Raw genomic sequence first — 8,786 nt, 5'->3', positions numbered from 1 at the left:
TGAGGTTGGCACGTTTGAGTATCTACCTGGTACCTACACTTGTGAGAGTTAGGCATTTAAGAAAAATAAAGAATGCTAGAATTCATGTTTCTTTTTTCCTTTATGTTAACTGGCAAGAGATTTCTAAGTCAGTTCTTTAGGTGAGGCTAGTGTTACATGTATCTTAAACAACTCTGCTCTGTGACTATGAAATTGCTGAAGTATGGCTTGAGTACCTGTTATGTACAGAGCGCTCACTAAGCCATGTGAGACTCTGGGCCCACAAACATCACTGTCCTTAAGGAGTTTACAGGAAAGTTGAGAGAACAGTTCAGCTCAATTGCCTGGTATACAAGGCACTATTCTAGACCCTAGAAGAAATTGAAAATTAAACCAGTGAAGTGCTCTTCAAGGCACTTGTATGGCGGTGGACAAAGTAAGTACCAAATGACCATAAGTAAAATAGGGTAAGATCAAAGTCGAACAAAGGAAACCAGGATGCTATAGATATTCAAAAGATATTATACTGGGGTACCAGGACCTACTTCATGAAAGAACAGTGCACAGAATGAAGATAAATACCCCAGGCAGAAGTAACAGGGAGAAAACGCTAGATTGTAATAAAGGCATGTAGTCCCATTGGCTGGAGGTGTGTCGGGGAAGAGGAGAAAGTGTTGGAGGCGCAGTGCAGACGTAAAATCCGAGTGTAAACGGGGTGATGTGCAGAGCCTTCATGTCCAAATGAGAGTGTGGGTATGAAATTGACACAGTGGATTAAAGAGACGCTTGGGATGTTTTCAAACCAAGGCTTGGCAGGATGGGACTAGGATTTGGGCAAGGTTATGTGGCAGCAGGAGATGTAATGTGGCCATAATAATTTCTGCAAGAATTGGGCAAGGAGCCATAACCAAAGTGGTGGCAGGAAAAGAGAAAAGATTTGGGAGAGGTTGCAGAAGTAAAAGTAACTGGATTGAAATGCTTATTAGAAGAAACGGAGGAATCTGGAGAATAATGGTAATACCAAGGTTTCACCCCCTGGGAAGATGATGGGTTGGTGGTGCTGAGAATAAGCAGTGACTTCAATGAAATGGTGAAATCAGTGGGAAGATTGTGCTGGATGAACATGTAGGTGTTCATTTACTCATTAGTCCTTCTGGCCCACTCTTTAAAAAAGAAATAAGGCACAAGGGAGAGAGTGAAGCCATTGATCACATACCCATAAGTAGTAACAACCCCTGTGACTACCAGACTCAGGCTCTCTGCTTTGAGAACGCAAAGGCACATGGGCTGCAAACCCCACCTTTAGGAACTCACTTTCTGGAAGCAGATGGAAGACTGTGACCTCAGTGACCGTAATTCAAGATACGATGTCAACATAAAGGTTGCTTCTGAGTCATCAAACTTTAGGGTTTTACAGAGCAGCCCTGCGGAGAAGTTAGTGAGGATGGAGTTGGAGGTGTGGCGCTCAGCAGCAGTGCTGAGGCACATTCAGTGCTCGGTATCGCTTGGTTGATGTGAGTGAACGGATGAGAGAATGACTAAGCAGAGTGGGACATGTGGATTGAGTTGATAGCTGAACATATAGGAATCGACGAGGAAGCCCAAGGGAAGAGAAAAGACAGTGGTTAAAAAAAAGCCTCGTGGGACCTGAGGTCCACTTCCAGGCTCTCCCTACATGGGCTGTGCCCACGTGAGGCTTTGGTTTCTCTCTTGCTGGTGTCTGCTTTGCTCACATTGCCCCTCCCCATTGCTGCACCTCCAGTTTTTCTAAGGTCTGAACTTGCACACACAGAGAACTCTACTTGTTCTTCTGGTCTAAAACCCTTGATCCTCCACCTGCCATTTGCTGCCTGACTTACTCGTTTTCATTCTTGAGACATTGGGCTAAATGTCTAAGGGAGGCTTCTGCAGACCACCCTAATATGTTTTCTTTTATTCATTCTATTACGTTTGTATCCTTTTTTAGTACTTAGCCCAACTGTTACAGAATTCTTGTTTGTGAATAGTTTGCTTATTGTACATTCCTTAATGTACATTTAGACTGGAATCTCATGAAGCTGAAAACTTTATCTTTTGAGTTTCCAGTTAAAATTGTAGCATTTAACAAGGCAGAGCACTTAGTAGTTGCTCAATAAATGCTTAAGATTCTAGCTGCTTCAGCCTGTTTGCTGCAGTTGCTAAGGATGGAGATCATGCTAGTTTTCTGAGGCTGGTGATGAATCATTTAATGTCAGCCATTACATACTCTCAGTTCAAAGGTGTGTGTTGATTCCAGTTTTCATCTTTGCTTAACATCCAATTATTCTTCTTTGCTTCTTAGACTTTATTTTCTTAAGAAAGGTTGTGTGAAGTAGTCACGTTTGCTTTACAGAGTATATACAGATAATTTATCAATATGGATCCTAGCTTCATTATTTCTAGCTTTATAATTTTTGTGAAATATCTAAAACTTTTGGATTTCAAGTTCTTCCTCTAGAACCTAGGAAATAACAAAATTATTCAAGTATTAGAAAAAAAGTGGGTGAAAATGTTTTGAATGTTAGCAAGAGAAGGCATTTTTTAGAAGTTCATTTATTTTTTCTATGAGAGAGAAAGAGAAATAGACACCCCAATAGGGTCGTCATGTCACAGTTCACTCCCAGCATCAGCCACCCAGATGCTGGGCACGTGTGTACACACCCAGCAATACAGGGAGACTCTAGAAATTGAACCCAGGATCTTTCCATGTGGGTTCTCAGAGTGCTGTTGTACTTCTGTGCCACCCTCTGCCCCCCAAAAAGAGATTTTTTTAAAAAAAGATAAAGTTGGAACCAGCAGATAGTATAATGGTAACGTTGCTGGATTCCCATGTAGTCTACCCTGGTTTGAGTCCTGGACCTTATGGCTTAAAAGTCGCTCTGGGTTGGGACCCGAAGGTGGAATGGTGGTTAAGGGTGTTGGACTTCCACATGGCTGACCATGCTTTGAGTCCCAGACCTGGTGGCTTGCTTTCTCACCTTCTCTCTCTCTGTGTGTGTGTGTGTGTCTCTCTGGTCAAAATAAAAATGAATGAATGAGGGAGAGGGAGAGGGAAAGGGAGAGAGAGAGGTGAAGAGAAAGAGCAAGAGAAAGAAAAGAAAGGAAAAGAAAGAAAAGTTAAAGAAAATAATTATTTAAAAATAAATTCACACTGTGCATATGTGCATGCGTTTCCAAAAACCCGAGAGAAGAAGAGAAGGGATTGCAGCATGACCATCCCCCTCCCCCCACCCCGGGAGGGTGGGGACGTGAATTCTCACTTTCTGTCTCTCTCTGTCTCTCTAGTTAGTACACATACCCTATAGCAAAAACCTCTCTCTCAAAAAATAAAAATAAAAATAAAAAAAGACATAGAGAACAAAGCTATAAAGAAAAAAATTCTTGGGCCAGCAGGTGGCATGGTAGTTGAGGGCCTGGACTTCTACATGGTAGACCATGGTTCGCATCCCAGACCTGGTGGTTTGCTTCCTCACTTTCCCTCCTCTCACCCCCTGTGGTAAGCACACATGCCTAATAGCAAATTTAAAATGATAATAAGAAATTGAAATAAATAATTCCTTAAAAAGTTTATTTCATTATATCAAAGCTAAATGCTTTTATAAAACAGAATAATTACAAAAAGTGGTTAACAGATAAGCAATCTCCCAAGGAAAAATATTTATGATAAACAAAAGGCAAAAGATTAGTATCTCGGATTTTAAACAACACTTGTAAATAATTAAGAAAAGATAATTCATTAGAAAAATAGATTCATGGGGATCAGCAGATGGTCTAATGGCTATGTTGCTGGACTCGCATCTAGTTGATTGCGGTTCAAATCCCGGACCTGGTGGCCTAAACTCATGCTGGGCACGTGTGCATGTGCGCCCAGGATCCCAAGAGGAGAACAGAGAAGAAGAGATTGTGGTTTGACCATTTCCCTTCGGGGGGCATTTTTCTCTTTCTATCTCTCTGTCTCTGTCTTTCTGGTGAGTGCACACACCCTATGGCAAAAACCTGTCCAAAAAAAAGAAAAATAGGTTCATGAGCAGACAGTCCGCAGTAGAGGATGTTGGATGATAGCATGCAGGTGTGTTTTACATCACTTCCACGGTGATGCTCTGCTCACCAGTCTGCAGATATCTCTCTGAAAGGTCCCAACTGCAGCCCAGACCATGGGCTCTAGAATCCGTCTGTGCTTTGGCTCCCACAGTTAATTGCGTGTTTTCTATGAGCCATTGTACTGGTTCCCACACCAGTTTATACTGGTTGAATGTCATTGTAATTATGTAATTTAGTTCAATAATATGTAAACCAGTGAAGCACAAGTGAGGAAAGAGCTGTTTTGGTGAAAATCAAATTGAATGTTCTGGAAAGTCTTGATGAAGGGAAATTACGAACAGCGTGCTGCAAAATTAACTTAAATTCAATTCCACACTCAGGTTATTTCACAAGGTTTTTACATTCCTTCTTCACTTAAGAAACCAGAACAGGGACTCTTAAATGTGAGTTAAGGATATGTGAGTAATGCAGAAAGTGTATGTGGAGCCCTAGACGGGTTCCTTATTTCAAAGGAGGACTCTTGGGGGCCAGACAGTGGTAAAACGTGATGCTCTGTGAAGCTCACCCTCATGGGAGGGTCCCGGTTCACCTCTGGAGACCTCCCTGAGTACTCCACACACACTTGTGCCGTGGTCTTGGGCTGCCTGAGGCTGGGGGTGCATAGTTGTGTCCAGACCCTGTTAGGGAAGCTTGTTCTCTCACTCTCTCTCTCTCAGAATAAGTAAATAAACTGTTTCAAAAAAACAGAAGCCAGGACCTGCAGGTAGCATAATGGCTACATCACTGGACTCCCACGTAGTCAACCACGGTTCAAGTCCCAGACCCAGTGGCTTAAACTCACACCAGGCGCATGTGCATATGTGCCCAAGATCCCGAGAGGAGAATGGAGGAGAAGGGATTGCGGTGTGGCCATCCCCCCTGGGGGATGATTTCGCGCTTTCTGTCTCTCTGTCTCTGTCTTTCTGGTGAGCACACACGTGCCCTATAGCAAAAACCTCTCAAAAAAAAAAAAAAAAACAGAAGCTTTGTTTCTATATCAAAAGATAGGAGAAGAATCCCACATCTCACATCTCTGTATTTTAAAATAAAACATATCCTTAGCATATAGATACATTTTCCATATTTCTTTAACTCACCATATTGTTCGGTAACCAGTCTGGATGATGTTGCCTGATACAACTTCTGTTGTCCTCAGGGAAATACAAATTAGATTGGTCAAAATCCGCACTTTAATAATATCACGTTCTGCCATGGCTGTAGGAAAATACCTTTGTATCATAGTGGTAAACGTCTTGAAGACAATTTCGCAGTATCCACTGAGTTTAAATACACACACCCTGGGCCCAGCATGTATACATCTTGCTGTCCACCCCAGCAGCTGCCCTCACGCATGAGGAAGCTTGTGCAGGACGTTCACAGGGGCCTTTCTGTGTGTGTGACAAATCGAAACGAACTAACTGTCATGCTTGTTGGGAGGAGAAACGTACAGATGCGCTATGCTAGGCAACAACTAAAGACTGAGTCAGGGCCAGCAGGTACTTGGAAGTTAAGGTGGCTGGATGCCACCTGGCTGAGTGCCTGGTTCCAGTCCCAGACCCAGGGCCTTGAAAAACATGCCGGACTCATGTGTGTGCATGACTGAAATTCCAAAAGGAGAATGGAGGAGAGGGATTGCAACATGGCCATCCCCTCCTCTGTGGGAGAGGATCCCTCTCTCTTTCTCTCTCTCCCTCATGAGTGTAAGCACCCTGTAGCAAAAGCTGAAGAAAAAGAAAATGAGTTAGAACTATATGAGCTGTTATACAACAATGATACAAATTACAGAATACATATAGAGTGATACCATTTAAAGTTTTTGTTTGTTTGTTTTTGTTTTTTGTTTTTTTAGAGAGGTTATTGCTATAGGGCGTGTGCACTCACCAGACAGACAGAGAGAGACAGAGAGACAGAAAGTGAGAAATCACCCCCCAGAGGGGATGGTCACGCCGCAATCCCTTCTCCTCCATTCTCCTCTCAGGATCTTGGGCATGCACGCACACGCGCCCGGCGTGAGTTTTAAGCCACCGGGGTCCGGGACGCGAACCGCGGTCGACTACGTGGGAGTCCAGCGACATAGCCATTACGCTAACTGCTGGTTCCCCCATTTACAGTTTTTAATGAAGCTAAATAGCTAGACTTCCTAGGTCCCCAGATCACACAGGGATTCACAGACCCATTCAGGGTCCTGACGGCTAACTACTAGTGGATACCTGAGTTCCTAGGGAATGTAAGCACGGGGAGGTGCAGTTTCCTACTCTCCAGAATGGGGGTAATAATTGAATACGCTGTAGTAGGAAGTTGTACAAATGAAACAATACATGCCCGCAAATGCCTAGCAGAGTTTCCGGCGTAGAAACAGCCATTATTGGTCATTGTGATGTTACTTTTCTTAGAGGAGTTGAGAGTTGGGTGGGAAGGGATGAGGAATTAGGCGTGGTGGTTAAAGGCTATTTTTATTCTTAAACTTAGTGTAGCTTTTTGTCTTTTTTTTTCCCAAGAAAATATGAGTATATTGTTTGTGTGCTTTAAAATAGATCTCTTAAAACTGGCGTAATAACAACAAATGCAGTTTTGACTACCGGGGAATCTGTAGGTAGGATCATGACACTTTTCATTACCTTCTAATAGCCTCAGTCTTCAGTCAGTGTCCGCTGTGTGACGGGCAGATGAGGGCTGGCAGAAGGCAAGCCGAGGTGCTTGGCTTTATCTTACTTAGGCTAACACTTTCGCATACATATCATTGAAGGTTGATTACTCTGGCCTTGGCAGAGTAGTCCCTGTGGCCTTTCCAAAGTAATCATCTTGACAAATGAAGGATGTTTCCGTCTTAGCTTCGAAGTGCTCCATTTTACTAGATGGTAAAACATTATCTTGTTTTCCTTAATTAACATGTATCATTCTCAAACCATCCCCCCCTTAAGAATTATTAAATTATTTAATGGTGGTTTTTTTTTTTCTTTTTGTATATATTTCCTAAATTTACATGCACTACATTGGTTTTTTTAATTCACTATTTCCAGATACCATTGTATAAATGAGAAGATTTTTTCTCTCAGGTGACAAATATCTTGGTTGGTTGAGTTTTGGGTTAAGTCTTAAAGTGTATTTACTGATTTCTTCCATGAGAAATAGAGAGTGAGAGAGGTAGAGTTAGGCACCCCAACAGGGTCTTCATGCCACAATCTACTCCTAGTTCCAGCCACCCAGGATCGCGGGCACCTGTGCACACAGGGAGACCTCAGGATGCAAACCTAGGACCTTCCCACGCGGCTTTAGCATTGTGGAAGGTTGTGTTACTGTCGAGCCACTGCGTCTGTCCTTCTCCATGGTATTGAAGGCTGATTTGAAACACCCTTGCCTAAGTCACCAATTCTGAGTATAAGCAAAAGACAAAAAAAAAAAAAAAAAAAAAAAAAAAAAAGAAAAATCACTGGACCGTTCTAATGCGCATTATCAGGAGAAGAGCGTAGAGTCAAGATTTAAGGTGACTACGTCCTCCTCCTGCCATTCACCTTGTGAGAACTTCCAAACCTATCTCCAGTGCATCAGATTTCCAATAAATGTCAGGACATTCCACTGGAAAAAAGGCAGACATGGAAATAAATTAGAGACATCTTTGATGAAAGAAAAATCTCTAGAAACCCATGGGAGTTTTCTTTGGAGGCGTGGCATCCAGCTGGTGAAAACTGGGACGTGGCCCTGACCCACAGGATCTGCTGTGGTTGAAGCAGACCCTGCAAGGCTCGCGTTCTCCACAACATGTGCTTGATTGACAACCTGAAACACAAACCAGAGGACATCCTGCCATTCCCTTCAGTAACTGTAGGTCACGAGGAGAGCTAAGTATGCCAGACCACGGTCTCCACGTCACTCTGGTTATTAGACTGTACCTTGCGAGAAAACACATGTGAAGGAACGAGGTCGGCTTTCAGTCACTAGTGAAATGTCTGTTATTATAAGGTACATGCATTCCCATATAGATGTTCTAGTAATTAGGAACCCGCAGAGTCCATTTGAACTCTTCTTTTTAACAAATATTACCACGTATACTTTTCCTATGCTTCAGTCAAGCAGCTAATACAGCAAACTGACTTTTCTGTTTAAACGTTGCTCCTGCTGATCTTAGACATGACTCCTTACCTGGGAGTGCTGGTCCTCAAATACAAGGTCACATCATTATTTTTAGAAATCAAATAATGCAAAAGACAGTGACTTTGAATTGTCCCAATTTCCCAAGCCATTTAACATTCCTAGCGCTTCTGAGAAACAAGTGAAATAAACCTCCAAGAGTACAGCTGGTATTAAGATACAAAATGTCAAGCTCTGTGAAGCACCCCTTCTCTCCTCACCTCCCTCCTTTCAGGTACAGGTTAGATTTGCGTTAGGGTGGGACCAGCAGATAGCGTAATGGCTATGTCACTGGACTCCCATATATTTACTTTTGGTTAGAGTCCCGGACCTGGTGGCTTAAACTCCCACCGGGCACATGTGCGTGCGTGCGAGATCCCGAGAGGAGAATGGAGGAGAAGGGATTGTGGCATGTCCATCCCCCCTGGGAGGGAGTGATGTCTCGCTTTCTTCTCTCTGTCTCTGTCTTTCTGGTGAGTGTACGTGCCCTATAGCAAAAAACCTCTCAAAAGAAAGAAAGAAAGAAAGAAAGAAAGAAAGAAAGAAAGAAAGAAAGAAAGAAAGAAAGAAAGAAAGGAAGG

General features: G+C 42.9%; 1 protein-coding gene across 1 annotated transcript in view; it reads left to right on the top strand.

Moving 5' to 3' along the window:
* CUNH1orf21 (chromosome unknown C1orf21 homolog) overlaps window positions 1-8,786 on the top strand; it is a 209,743-nt gene that overhangs the window by 53,580 nt on the left and 147,377 nt on the right. The window lies entirely within an intron of this gene.

This window comes from Tupaia chinensis, unplaced genomic scaffold (genome assembly GCF_000334495.1).
Source record: "Tupaia chinensis unplaced genomic scaffold, TupChi_1.0 Scaffold000112_1, whole genome shotgun sequence".
Classification (NCBI taxonomy): domain Eukaryota; kingdom Metazoa; phylum Chordata; class Mammalia; order Scandentia; family Tupaiidae; genus Tupaia; species Tupaia belangeri.
Note: the sequence above shows the minus strand (reverse complement) of the source record. Positions and strands in the feature narration are given on the sequence as shown.